This window comes from Diceros bicornis, chromosome 4 (genome assembly GCF_020826845.1).
Source record: "Diceros bicornis minor isolate mBicDic1 chromosome 4, mDicBic1.mat.cur, whole genome shotgun sequence".
In the NCBI taxonomy this organism is placed as follows: Eukaryota; Metazoa; Chordata; class Mammalia; order Perissodactyla; family Rhinocerotidae; genus Diceros; species Diceros bicornis.
In genome coordinates this window covers 35,961,588-35,976,596 of record NC_080743.1, presented here as the reverse complement: position 1 = coordinate 35,976,596, position 15,009 = coordinate 35,961,588, and the positions used below count along the sequence as shown (strand labels likewise).

The following is a 15,009-nucleotide window of genomic DNA, read 5'->3' as shown; positions in this document are numbered from 1 at the left end:
GGGGGTGAGAGAGAGCATGCAGGGTGACTCCAGAATCTCAGGTTTGGGTAATTAGATGCATCCTTGTGTGACTATCTGAAGTGGAAATCATAGGTGGAGAAGTAAGTGTTATTTTAATGCCCCTATAGTTCCAGCCCACAAACTAACTTGAACAAATTTCTTTGAATGAGGTCCATGTAATAGCTGGAATCTTTTCATATTATTATTAGCAGTAAAACTGTGGCTTTTCAGCAGTATCAGAAAACAATAAATGAGACCTTAACAATAAATATCAAAACTTAAAATACAGACTGCAATGAAGAGATGAGCCTTCGAGGACTGAGAGCTGGTCAAATATATCCACACATAATGGAATGAGGCTTAACCTTTCCAGGTGCTAAGAAAAAGCAACTGGACTGTAGCTTAACAAGTGCTTTTAACGCAAAGAAAGAATATGTCTCTATGAAAAGGTCAGCCCAGAACAGGGTTCAGAAAGGGAACTTATGGATATGGGGCTCACAAGAATTCCATTAACTTGTAAGCTGTGTGGAAGACTGGTATTTCCTTACATCTTCCCAGAATCTAGGTAATTATACCCACTTACCTGTATGGATTTTATGTTCATCAAGTCAACTTCAAATTGGTATCTGAAAGAAAAGATGTCCTAATTAGGAATACACATTCCCCACCTCTCCCAAACACCAATAAAGCTGATAAAACGACAGCCAGATTTTTGTAGATAAGAAACAGATAAATGTGGTTAGTATTATCCACTGCTAAGAAACTGGTATTCTGGGTAAGCTGGAAAATCCAGTTAACATGTTTGCAAGGCTGAAGTCTATCTGCAATGCTGTCCCATCTGCAACAAGTTGGGCTCCCTGGACAACACCCCACCAATACAGTCCCCCCAAACCATGACATAAACAAACTCTGGTTATCTGGTGACCAGTCAAGCATCCAGAAAGAGCTTCCATGTGTTACCTAGATATTATAAAAAGAACAGAATTAGACCAAGTTATTAGAGCAGTATCCAGCTTGTATCTCTTTTATAGCATGTATCATTGTATTATCATGTTATCTCTATGGAACACAGCTATTTATGCTGTTTCTCCCACTTGAATATAATCTCTAGAGGGTACAGAGAATAACTTATGTCTCTCTTTATCCCTAAGAGTACAAAACACATAGCCTACACATGACAGACACTCAATAAATATTTGCTGTACTTAACCAGGCACAATTAAGGCCAATTAGGTATTATCAGGCTTCAAATTACTTGTGAAAGAAATTAAGCTAAATCTCTGCATGTGATGAACACTCATAAATGTGCAAGAACCTGTCAAAAATGTAATCCTCCAGAAATGAGTAAGTTTAGCTCAGGGGGCTTTTTGGGAGAGGGGTGTAAAATTATTTCAAATGACTTGCAGAAATGAGTAATAATCTCAACTCTCTCTCTGCCTATTGATGCCTGTGTCCAGCTGGTTACAAGAGGGAAGAAAAATCCCACAGCTCATTCTAGTGTTGTTGAATTTCACCACAAAATGGAGTTTATGTTTACAATAATGAAATGTTATGACAGCCCTAGAAAGACTAAAGGAGAGCTTTTCTAGGATCCATTTCTTTGTGGTTTTAAACATTATTTAGCTGAATACAGAGTACTGTTAACTTAGATCTGAATTTAGTTTTATTTTCCTGACATCTGACATAAACTTCTAAAAGTAAGACACAGGTTCCAGTTTAGATCAACCACAGGTTTTAATCAATCCCTGCCCTCCCCTCCCCTATCTCATTATGATCATGGTCATCCACACTGATTTATATAATCAACGCATCTCAACTTACACCATCATTGAGTAGACTCAAGACTGATTATCACCTCATGCATAAATCACTACAATAGTTGACACCAAATCACTTTCCTATTTCTAGCCTCTCCCTTCTCAGTTCCATTAAGCATATCTTTACTTGACTGCTCTTGTTAAGCAGCACTTTCACCAAGACATTCTACAAATATTCACTGAGCATCTGTTATGAGCAAAGCACTGATATAGGTGTTACAGAGAATAGGAAGAGAAATAAAACATTGCCCTCACTCTTAAAATCTACAGTCTAACTAGAGAAATAACATGCAATAGTAATAAAATATTAAAGGAAATCAAAAGAGGAAGAAAGGAAAGAAACTGCAGCTTAGGTGAGGTGCGACGACACCACAGATGAGGGGCTTCTAAACTAGAACTTAAATGATAAGATTCCTGTAAGATAAAGTAGGGAAGGAGTATTCCAGATGGAAGCAAGAACACTGAGCAATGGGTGGCTGTAAAATTTGAGACAAATTAACCAGAAGCAAGATACAAAGCAGACGAGATCAAATAATTAAAGAAGACTACAAACACTGGCAAGAATCTCAGCACATGCTATCCAATGAAGACCACTCTTTAAGTGTGCTATTCCAGTACGTAATGATAGGGCATGTATCATTAGTTTAAACCAAAAATAAACAAACAAAAAATCAAGTAACACAAGATTCAGGGTATTTATCCAAGCAGACACATAGCAGGTGATCAACAACAGTTTAAGAAATAGACAACTGGTCACTGGGCCACCATGTACAGTTGGGCAGGTTGTATGTAGTTCATGTAAATGGCACTATGTGAAGCTGTGCAGTGCACAACCTGTTCAAAAGTACTCAGTGACCCTGACAGTTTCAGAGATGTGAGTACTTAGCTTTGTGGGGGTCTAGCTTTGCAAAAGGGAGCTCATTCATGGGGAGATGGGGCCAAGGGCAAGAAATTACGTCTCTCAGAAGACTCAAATCAGTTGTATGGTTCAATCTCTTGAAATAACAAGGCAGAGACACAGGTCCTGATGAACTAGGTACAAGCAAGGAACTCTATTTCTGAGTTACTGAACTCTATTACCAGACTCAATTACTCTAAACGCAGAGAGGTCAGACAGGAGCCCAGATAACAGAGAGTGAATAAATTATGTTGAGTGATGCAAGGACCAAGATTAGTACGATTCGGACTGTGATTTTTTTGGTAAGAATTCTTACAGCTTCTTTAAGAAAAGGATTTGCCCCAGAGTCTCACACTGCCATGCCCTAAACACCCCAACTTACTGATGGAGTTTAACTGGCCATAGGACAAAATTATTAGGGACTAAAACATGTCATCACATCATCAACAAAAAGAATGTTTAAATCTTTATTTTGTATAAGTATTAATACCACTTTTGCTTCCTTTCATTACAAATAACATTTCAGCTACACTGTAATTTTTAAAAACTTTGAGCTTTCACCTGGAAATCCATGTTTTCTGAGTACAAATACTCTAATTGCAAATTCACTTTTTTGGAGGGAAGGGAAAGAATGGTCCTAAAGTGCAATTTTACTTGGACACATAGACACTGTGTTAAACCAACTGCAAAAACAAAGAGAAAATCTTGGTTAATAATATCAGCTAATGTTAATTGCGTACAGTCATGCATTGCTTAATGAAGGGAATACATTCTGAGAAATGCGTTGTTAGGCAATTTTGTCATTGTGTGAACATCAAAGAGTGTATTTACACAAACCTAGGTGGTATCGCCTACTACACACCTGGACTACAAGGTATAGCCTATTGCTCCTAGGCTACAAACCTGTATAACATGTTATTGTACTGAATACTGTAGGTAACTGTAACACAATGGTATTTGTGTATCTAAACGTAGAAAAGATACAGTAAAAATACGGTATAAAAGATTAAAAAGAAGGTACACCTGTATAGCACATTTATGATGAATGAAGCTTGCAGAACTGGAAGTTGCTCTGGGTGAATCAGTGAGTGAGTGGTGAGTACATGTGAAGGCCTAGGACATTACTGTACACTACTGTAGACTTTATAAACACTGTACACTTAGGCTACACTAAATTTATAAAAAAATATTTTCTTCAATAAATTAACCTCGGCTTACTGTAACTTTATCACTTTTTAATTTTTTTAACTTTTTGACTCTTTTGTAATAACACTTAGCTTAAAACACAAACACATTGGACAGCTGTACAAAAATATTTTCTTTCTTTATATCCCTATTCTATAAGCTTTTTACTATTTTTAAAAATTTTTATTTTTTTTTACTTTTTAAACTTTTCTGTTAAAAAATTAAGACACAAATACACACATTACCTAGGGCTACACTGGGTCAGGATCATCAATATCACTGTCTTCCCCCCTCAAATCTTGTCCCACTGGAAGGTCTTCAGGGGCAATAACACGCATGGAGCTGTCATCTCCTATGATAACAATGTCTTCTTCTGGAATACCTCCTGAAGGACCTGCCTGAGGCTCATCTTGAGGAGGTGTCACTCTTTTCAGAACTATGTCCATCATGGTTTGCTTGGTTTCTTTCTTTTTTCCATCGTAGATTTGCTTGTAAGCAGATAATTTACCACGAACGTTCCTCTCTATTAATGAAAATCTTTGGGTGTTGGGGTTGATGTTTTCAAACTCGTTAAGGAGCTTGTTGATGTCTGCAAAAGCTCCTGCTAAACCCTTCACTGTGAATTTTCTTGAGGGTTCTTCTTCTTTTTCTTTTCTTGAAGTTTCCTTTTCTCTTGCCTCTTCTTCAGCTATGCATTCCTGTTCCAATACCAACAACTCCTCATTAGACAATTCATCAGGAACCATCTCTAGAAGCTCCTCAATGTCATCCTCATCCACACCCAGGTTAAAGTTGTTTGCCATCTCAACCACAGTCTTGTTGATTTTGCAACCTCCTCATCTTTGCAAATCCTTTGAAGTCAAGGGCAAACGTCTTGAGTGTCTTCCAGACACCATCCATACACTCCTGATGACATCACCCCAAGCCCAAGCAAGGTTCTTGATGAAGTCACAGATGTTGTAATCCTTCCAGAATTGCACCAGTGTCTTCTCAGTATCTTTCTTAGTTGCAGTAATAGCCTGGGCAAAGGCCCTCCTCAGGAAGTAGGCCTTAAAAGCTGTTATAACTCCTTGATCCACTGGTTAGATCAATGAGGTAGTGTTGGAAGGGAAAAACACCGCTTTGATATTGCGATGAACATCACCAATAAAAGGAGGATGTTGCAGAGCATTATCAACAATAAGCAAAATCTTGAAAGGTATGTTATTCCGCAAACAGTACTTCTCCATTTCACTGGCATAGCAATTCAGGAGGGTATCTTGGAAGAGGAGCTGGGTCATCTGTGACTTCTTATTGCTCCTGTAGTACAACGGCAGTATGTGCTTACTGATATGCTTGAAGGCCCTGGGGTTATCACTGTGCCAGATTACAAAAGGTTTCAATTTGTAGCCTGCAACACTTGCCCCCAAGCAAGACTGTTATCCTGCCCTTAAAAGCCTTGAAACCTGGCACTGACTTGGCCTTCTTATGGACGAAAGTCCTTTCAGGTGTCCGTTTCCAGAAAAGGGAGGTTTCATCCGTAATGAGTATTTGCTCTGGAAAGTTATTTTCCTCCACAATCAGCTTAACTAGAGTTCCCAAAAATTCTTCAGCTGCCTTCACATCAGCACTCACAGATTCACCACTTACTTTCACATCATGTAATGAATAACAATTACTGAATCGTTTAAACCACCCAGACCCAGCAGTAAATCCAACATCATAGCCAGGTCCAGCCTTTTCTTTCAACATGGCAAATAAACTTTTTGCTTTGGCCATGATCATCATGGTGCTGAGAGGGGTGTGCTTCTCTGTCTATTCTTCAAACCAGGTCATTAGAAGTCTCTCCATGTCTGATATAGGCCCTTCTCGAATTTTTGTTAGTCTCTTACCTTCAATGAAACAGATACTTGAACAGGTTCTGGCACTTTGTCCCTGTTCTTCAAGATCACAGCTATGGTGGAATGGGACATGACTGACCTGGGAGCAATAATCATCACTGATTTTCTACCTTTTGCAGTCCTCAATCACTTTTAAATGAGTTTCCAGTTCAATCACTCAACATGGCCTCTTACTGGCAACAGTAGCAGTGGATTTGGTATGCTTAAGGACCAGGATGAACAAAACAACACGAGATTAAATCAAGCACAAGAGAAAATGATGCAATCAAGAGATGCAGTAAACACGAGATGTGTAAAGCTGCTGCCAGCATAACACAGCACACTGTCTTACAGTAAACTTTTTTTTTATAAATAGAAAGAATACACCCTAAAATAACAATAAAAAGTACAGTAGAGAAATACCTAAACCAGTAACATAGTTGTTTATTATCATTATCAAATATTATGTAATGTATATAATTGTATATGCTATACTTTAATACGACTGGCAGGGTGGTAGGTTTGTTTACATTAGCATCACCACAGAGTAATGCGTTGTGCTACAACATTACGATGGCTACAACGTCATTAGGCAGTAGGAATTTTTCAGCTCCATTATAGTCTTATGGGACCACCATTGTAAATGTGGTCTGTTGTTGACCGAAATGTTATGTGGCACATGACTGTACTACACTGCAGACCTTTTGATATATACTTTACTTATATTACCACATTTAATCTTCACAAAAACTCTAAAGGTAGTGATATTTATAATGGCAGCTAACATTTATTGAACCATCACTAAGTACAAGACACTGTTCAAAGCAATTTATATGTAGTATTACCTCATTTAAGCCACATGACATTCTGTGAGATAAGATAACCTTTATTATCTGCATTTTACACGTAATACAACTGAAGATTCAGGAACTTTCCTAAGGTCACATTGCTAGTAAGAAGAGCCAGAATTCAAGTCCTGTAGTCTGACTCCAAAGCCCAGGCTCTTAATCACAGCTTTTTATTGCTTCTGCAATTGGCATACACAGAGTAAACAGTTATCTTCCATACCACTGTTGGAATTTCATCAAGTATTATTTAACGCGTGCCCAAAGAAGAGCGATAGCCAGGAGCAAAGATACGATTAAAACAGATTCTATTTGGGTCTAGCTCCCAATAACCCATTATTTTCAGAAAATTTAATGAGCTGTGATAGTGAGGTGTTAAAAAAATGCTGAAAAGAAACAATGCTACTCAAAGTTACAACAAAAAATATTACAGTAAAACATACAAAAAAACAAATAAAATAAAGTAAAATGCAAGGAAATAAGGTTAGGGTGAATCATATCCTATGTCTGCCTAGGATTTAGAAAATGCAAGCCAAATCCACTCCAAGAAAATTAAGTTTGTGGAAATTTCTGCAACTTGATATGGACAGGGGTTTAATTTTGGTTGAAAAGCTTCTAGATTTATCATGAGAAAAAAATCACTGTCTGTAAGTATCATAAGTGACCATATTACTAAATCTGAATAACTCAAGGTCTACACAGTTTATTAGTGTACACATTTAATAATAACAACTTACATGGTGTTTAAAAAAATGTATATTCTGGTTATGTTAATTTCCATGCTTAAGGAATTATTGTATTGCTCACTGCTTCATATCAAAATCTGTTAAAGGAAGGAAGGTAGGGAAAGAGGAGGAGGACAAAGATACTTATTATTGGGGTTTGGAACCCCAGAAACAAAGTAAAGCCCACAAGTGCAAAGAGCCCAGGTTGAATCCTGGTCTAGTATTCTTTCCATTCTATCCTACTTCTTCCCCAGAAGAAAGTTTCGGAATCCTACAGTGTGTCTTAGAAATCACCTAGCTAAAAGCGTCTATTTTGCTGATAGCAAAAACGGTCCAAACTCACATAGTGACTGGCAACAGAGCCAGAATAACTGGGCATACTAACCACGGGTATTCTCTCGCGCATAACTATTTTCTTTAGGCACACATGGTCATTGGTGCACCATTTTAAGGCTCATTTAAAGAAAATATCTTAATTTGCAAATAGGTTTACTCACAAGTACAGACTCAGTACTTAAATAAACACTGTGATGGTGGAAATAAATACTTTTGCCTTAAAAAATAAATTTATTGTACACCCTAAACTTACACAATGTTAGTGCTAATTATATCTCAGTAAAGCAGGAAAAAAACATTGTCTGGATAAGTATAGCAAAAAGATTAGAAAAATAAAGTTTAAGATGTCACTGTTTGTTATTTTTAAAAAAAATAAATTTACTTAGAAGTGTTTTTAATTACTACTGACCTTAAAAACACTTTCGTCCAATACAAAAAGTGATATTGTTTTATTAATATTAAAGAATAAAAAAATTAGGGGCAGGCCTGGTGGTATAGCAGTTAAGCGCGCACGCTCTGCTGCGGCGGCCCAGGCTTTGGGTCCCTGGCGTGCGCCAACGCACTGCTTGTCAAGCCATGCTGTGGCAGCGTCCCATATAAAGTGGAGGAAGACGGGCACAGATGTTAGCCCAGGGCCAGTCTTCCTCAGCAAAAAGAGGAGGATTGGCAGATGTTAGCTCAGGGCTGATCTTCCTCACACACACACAAAAAAGAATAAAAAAATTAAAGAATAATTCAAGAAAAAAAATTACATATGAGGTGATTAACATCATTAATCATCAGAGAACTGCAAATTAAAACCACAATGAGATACCACCACATACCCACTAAAATTCAAACGACTCACAAGACCAAGTATTGGCAAGGATATGGAAGAACTGGAATTCTCATCCATTGTTGGGAGGAATATAAACCGTACAAACACTTTGGAAAACTGTTTGGTACTACCTACTACAGTAAAAACACATATATCCTATAACCTAGCAATTCCAATTCCTGGGTACATATAACAACAGAAATGAGTGCTTACGTCCAACAAAAGGCAGATACAACAATGTTCACAGCAGATTTATTCTTATTGGTCCCAAACTGAAACAACTTAAATTTCCATCAATAATAAAAAAGATAAAGTAATACAATCATACAACAGAATACTATTCAGCAAGGAAAAAGAATGAACTACTGCTACACAAAACAATATGGATGACCCTCACAGAAACAGACTTGAGCCAAAGAAGCCAACATGAAAGAGTATATAGTACATGATTCCATTTATAAGAACAGGAAAACTAATTTATGGTAGTAGAGGTCAAATAACGGTTACCTTGGGGAGAGGAAGGTATTTATTGAGGGGACAAAAGGGAGACTTCAGGATGATAGAAATGTGTCATATCTTGATCGGGGTGATGTGTATATGGTTGTACATTTATGTAAAAATTCATCAAATTATACACTTAAGATTTCATGAACTTTGCCATATGTAAGCTATACTCCATCATCTTCAAGGTATTCTTTTGCTCAACTTTCCTTCTGCGAGATTCATCCACGTTGTTTTGTTTAGCAGCACTTCATTCTTCTTCATTGCTGTATAGTATTGTATAAATGTACCACAATTATTCTTTTTACTGTTGTTGGGCATCTAAAAAAGTTTTTAAAAATTTAATTTGATTTTTAGATCCCAAGTGAACATTTCCTCTTCTCACTAGTAGATTTTGTTCACTAAAATACTAAGAAACAAAGTCCATTTGCATATTAACCATCTTCTACTTTAAGTATTAACAAATTGCCAGGCAACATTTATCTGGTGCCCACTGAGTCTATACTGCTAAACTCAATGACAGAATGATAGAAACAAAGACAGTTTTTCTCAGAAGGAGGACCTCAGAGTATTAAAATAATAATGTTTGCTTGAGATAACCCTTTGTGAATCAATAAAATATTATACCTAGAGGATTGGTCTACAATTACTGAACTATGTAATGATTTCATAGAACTTTTGTGAATGGGGAAAAGAATGAGAACCAATCTATGTGGGATGAATGAGATTAATTTTCGTATTATAATCTGATGGATGTAGATAACTATAAAATTAATTTCAGACTCTATATCTATAATTGCTAATGTTTATTGAGTCTTTACTAATTGCCCGGCACTATGCCAAGCCCTTATATGTATTCTTTCATTTATCCTCACAATAATCTTATGAGGCATGGTACTATTATCTCTATTATTTCACAGAGGAGACAACCGAGGTTTAGAAAGGGAATGCACTACTGAGGGGAAACACCTGAACTTAATCCAAGGTCTGTAAGGACACCAACATCTGAGCTCTAACCACTACGAAAATTCTCTCTGCACAGTTCTTCCCTTATAAATAAAAGATTTATAATTTATCATATGTAGATGTGCATTCATTCATTCAATATATATCTAGTGAGCATATGTGCCAAATACTGTTTTAGGTGTTGGTTTCACATCAGTAATCAAATGGACCAAAAACAAATTCCTGCCCTTGTGCTGCTTATATTCTAGGAAGACACGGACAATAAACACAAGTAAGTCAATTATACAGTTATGTTAGAAGGTGAACAGTGCTATGGGGGAAAGAGCAGATGAAGTGATTAGAAGTGTCCGAGTTTCATACAGGTTAGGCCTCACTGAGGAGGTGAATTCTGGGCAAAGACTTCAAGAAAGTGGGGCTAGAGCCTCACAGATTTCTGTAGGGAGTGGGGGTGGGGAGAATATCAGGAAGTGAGATCAGAGAAGTAGAAGAGAGGTGCAGTGAGTGGGGGTGGGGTGGGGTGCTGGTGGCTAATCTAGAGCCTGGCAGGCCACTTCAAAGAACTTTGGCTTTTGAGTGAAGGGGAAATCACCTCCCTTTTCCCACCAAATCTTGGCTAATTGAGATGTTTCCCTAAATAAAACGTAAAAGGGAGTTTTTTAAAAAACCATGCAGTTTTTTAAGCACAGAAAGAATGAAACTATGTATCCCTGATTCTACTTTTTTAGCAATAGACTTTGAAGAAATTAATTGCCAAGTATAAAAATGGGTTAGAAACAAAGAAAAAAAGTTTACACACACACGGAAACATCCTGGGGAGCTAGTTACTTTACACAAAAACAAAGGGCTTTAGGTGACTTTCTTACATTCAGTCCACATGGTTACTCTCTCAATCTATTAAGCGAGGGGTACTGACAACAATAAAAGTCCCATATTTTTCAGAAAAAATAGCCCTAGATATGCAGGGTTTTAAAAAAAATTATTATGCAATTTGCACAATCACATAACATATAAAATGTGTAGATAAGTAAACAAGAACCCTGAATAAAGAAAAAGTGACTTTTTTTCATAAGCCAATGCATAATAAAATAACTTCAAACATTTTCTTACTCTTAGTAAATACAATCCCTTCTCCTAAAGCAATGCTATCTTTAGTTAGAACTTATTTGTGAATTGTTAGAAAATAATAACCATGAATCAATTCAGGGTCTCTAAGCTCTACGAATATTAATCAAGATTTCCTCTAACAAAGACAGTCTCTGGAATATGTAGGTTAAAAGGCCAGCTTCAGAGTAAAATAATATTCTCTATTCACAATAAGGTCAGATGGAGTTTACCCAGTAGCCCTGATATCTTCTTTTCAATAGACAAACAATGAGCTCAAATTGGAAAATTGGAGGAAGACTTCTTTTAGATGTAAGGTAATTACAACTTGTTCATAATGTAATGCAGTGCCTCAACTGTTATCACTTTAAAATAAAACTATTATATGATGCGTTTATGACAATGGAATAGAAAAGCCACCAGTATTAACTTCTTATGACTACTGTTTGAGGGCCTCAGATTAGATTTAAAGAAGAATTTCTGACAGTGAGGGTACTAAAAATGAGTTACTAACAAAGGTTATAAAAACACCTTAAAGATTTTCCAGGAAAAGCATGAACACTCACCCTCAGGGATGATCTGGTATTGTCCTACACATTAAAGCAGAAATAGAAAGCAGAAAACTCTTCAAGCCTCACCTATCCTTATTATTCTTTCAACAAAAAAGGCTTTTACTTCTTCTCCCTTTTTTTGCCCTACAATCATGGTTCTCTATAACCACTCCCCTCTCTTCTGCTAGCTACGAGATTTCAAATTTGCTATGACAGTATAAATAAATATGTATTCTATTTGCTTTCATTATCATCAAAATAATGCTACAGTGTTGATCAAATACTAATTTGAAAGTGTTTTAAAGCAAAATTCTCAAAGCCCCGCCTAAATTAGGTGAAAAAATGATATCATTTAATCAGCTATATGCTTAGGTATGTTTTGCTAATCTGTTACCCATATGAGGGGTTTATCTTTCACACAAAATACAATCATATGTGTACTTATGTCTGCAACTCCCTTGGAAATGCACCAAAAAATAACATGAGTTGATGGCTGGTGGATGGATAAATATGCGATACAGTAAATACAGCAAATTGTTAAACTTGTAGAACCTAGGAGATGGCTATAGGTAAACATTTACTGTAAAATTGTTTCAACTTCTCTATACATTTGAAATTTTTAATAATATATTGTTGGGGAAAATGCAATCATATTTGAAAACTGTTTCAAATATTTGAAAACTGTTTTAAATGGCAAGGGAGAAATGTCCAAATCACACAGAATAATTCTGCACAAAAAGACTAGGCAAGACTTTGCTGCTTATATTTGTTAAGCTGGGGAGGAAAAAAGATTGCCATAACACCTTTACTTTATCAACCTCGAGAAAAGTCCCCCAAATTTCCACTCCTATTGAGAAATGAAGGCAGCTAGAAAGGTTTGCTTGTTGAGAATTCTTTTTTTTTTTTCTGTGAGGAAGATCTGCCCTTAGCTAACACCCGTGCCCACTTTATATGGGATGCCGCCACAGCATGGCTTGACAAGCAGTGCGACAGTGCGTGCCGGGGATCTGAACCTGCAAACCCTGGGGCGCCGAAGCGGAGCACGAGCACTCAACCGCTTGCGCCACCGGGCCAGCCCTATTAAGAATTCTATAGTGAAAATAAGTTCCTTTGACTGAATTTTGAAGAGTAAAAACTGAAATTACTTCTATATTTAAAAATATAATATTTCTTTACCCAGAATAACCTCATTTTCAACATAGATTTCCTGAAAGGAGATAAAGTATACCTTCCTTTGGATTATTCTTTTTGGCAATGTCCTTTCACTCACTGCGAATCTACCTGAAATTACTCAGAGAAAATGTGCAAACAAAACACACAAAAAATGACCACTACACTGGAAAATTTACCTATTCAATAGTGTGTATATAAAATATACATGATATGTGTCATAAGCCTTTCAACAGAAACAACTTTGTAAAGTGTCATGAGCAAGGCATGTTTATGTTTGATATTCCATCAATAACTTTTTGGTAGTCATCGAAAACATACCACTCCTTGCATTTCATAAAGACAGAAAAATACATCATAACTCAAAGAAATTGCTCAGCTAATAGTGGATACATAATGATCTACTTAACAAATATTTATTGAATACCTATTATGTGCCAGACACCATACTAAGCCTTAGGGATGAGTATATGAATAAAATATAGTCCTGACTTCATAAAATTGATGGTTTGGTAAAGAAGACATACAAATGGACAATTACAAAACATTTAAATTGACCAATAAGTACATGCATAGAGTATTATTGTAAGAAAAAGGAGGTACCCAACCTAGCTCAAGGTTCTCTGGGAAGGCTTCCTGAGTTTAGTCTTAAAGAATGAGTAGCAGTGACTTAGGCAGGAGAGAATGGGAGAGGGTATTCCATGCTGAGGTGGAAGCCTGACTAAAGGCCGAGAGAGGCACAAAGCAAGATGTTGTGGGCACAGAACAGTGAGGCTAGAGAAAAAGCTCACGGTACGAAGTGAAGACAGAAGAGGCTAGAGAGGCAGGCAGTGGTCATGCCATGGTTGATCTTGTCGGATATGTTAACCAGCTGGACTTTCTCTTGGCCTCAAAAGGATTTTAAGAAGGGGAGTGACATTTTCAGATGTTATCTTAGCTAGATCTCCCTGGCCCCTGAGAGAAGGATGAACATGAGGAAGATACAGTGACCAGCTGCAGGAGTGACATAATGAGGACCTGAACCAAGACTGTGACGGTACATATGGTTTCTATTGAGAAAGACAGGCAGACTGTCAGGTTAAATGTGGGGTGACTTCCATGTGTCTGGCTTGCATGACAGTCTACAGATAACAACGCCTTCCAACCAAAGAAGATAATACAGAAGGAAAAGCCAAGTAGAAAAGGAAAATGATGGATTCAGCTTTGGATGTACTGAATTTGATACACCTCTGGATTATCTAGGTGATTTTCAGCAGAAAGTTAAATATAGGCTGCTGAGGAGGAGGTCTGAATGGGAGGCTGAAATCTGAGTCAGCAAAATATTAGAGATACCTGAAATTATAAGAGTGAATATTCCGGGGTTAGTATTTATTTTCAATTTTAGCCATTTTGGGTGTGTGGCAGTATCTCATTGCCATTTTAATTTTTATTTCCCGAACGTCTAATGACATTTGGCATCTTTTCAAATGCTTATTTGCCACTCATGTATCTTCTTTGGGGATGTGGCTGTTCAAATTTGTTGCCCATTTTTTTAAGTTGTTTTTTTATTATTGTGTTTTGAGAGTTCTTCATATGTTCTTGATACAAGACTTTTATCAGATATATGCTTTGCAAATATTTTCTTCCAGCACATGGCTTCACAGTGTTTTCTGAAGGGCATAATTTTTTTATTTTGTTTTAGTCCAATTTATAAATTTTTTTCTTTTCTGCATCATGCTTTTGGTGTTGCATCTAAAACATCTTTGCCTAAAGAAGGTCACAAATACTTTCTCCTATGTTTTCTTCTGGAAGTTTTATAGTTTGAGGATTTCCATTTCCATCTATGATCCATTTCGAGTTAATTCTTGTTTATGGTGTGAGGAATGGATGATATAATGAGAGTGGGTAGAATCAATCATGAGAAGTGTTGAGAATAAGAAATGCAAAGGGTGGATGGAACCTGGCGAGAAAACATAAGGCCAAGGCTTAAGGAAGCTGAGTTGGGCAAAAAGAGATACAAGGCATCGTCAGAAATGCACCAGGAAAATTCTGAATAATCAACACTGTCTACTAAGATAAGCAATGAAAAATGTTTTTTTAACTTGTTTGAGGTCATTAGTGACCTTACGAAGAGCATTTCCAGTCAAAACAATTCATTCCGACATTGTTAACTACATCTACCAACCACTTTATAATTCCCCCTGTGGTACCAATTGGGGCGAGGTCTGAAATCCCTGAGCATTCTTAAAGGTCACTTCT

The 15,009-nt window shown here is 36.9% G+C and overlaps 1 long non-coding RNA gene across 3 annotated transcripts in view; it reads right to left on the bottom strand.

Moving 5' to 3' along the window:
• Nucleotides 1-15,009, bottom strand: part of LOC131404211 (uncharacterized) — a 71,666-nt gene that overhangs the window by 56,033 nt on the left and 624 nt on the right. For all 3 annotated transcript variants that reach the window (XR_009219747.1, XR_009219748.1, XR_009219746.1), the window contains exon 2: nt 584-626. This is a non-coding gene — a long non-coding RNA (uncharacterized LOC131404211). The remainder of the gene's footprint in view (nt 1-583; nt 627-15,009) is intronic.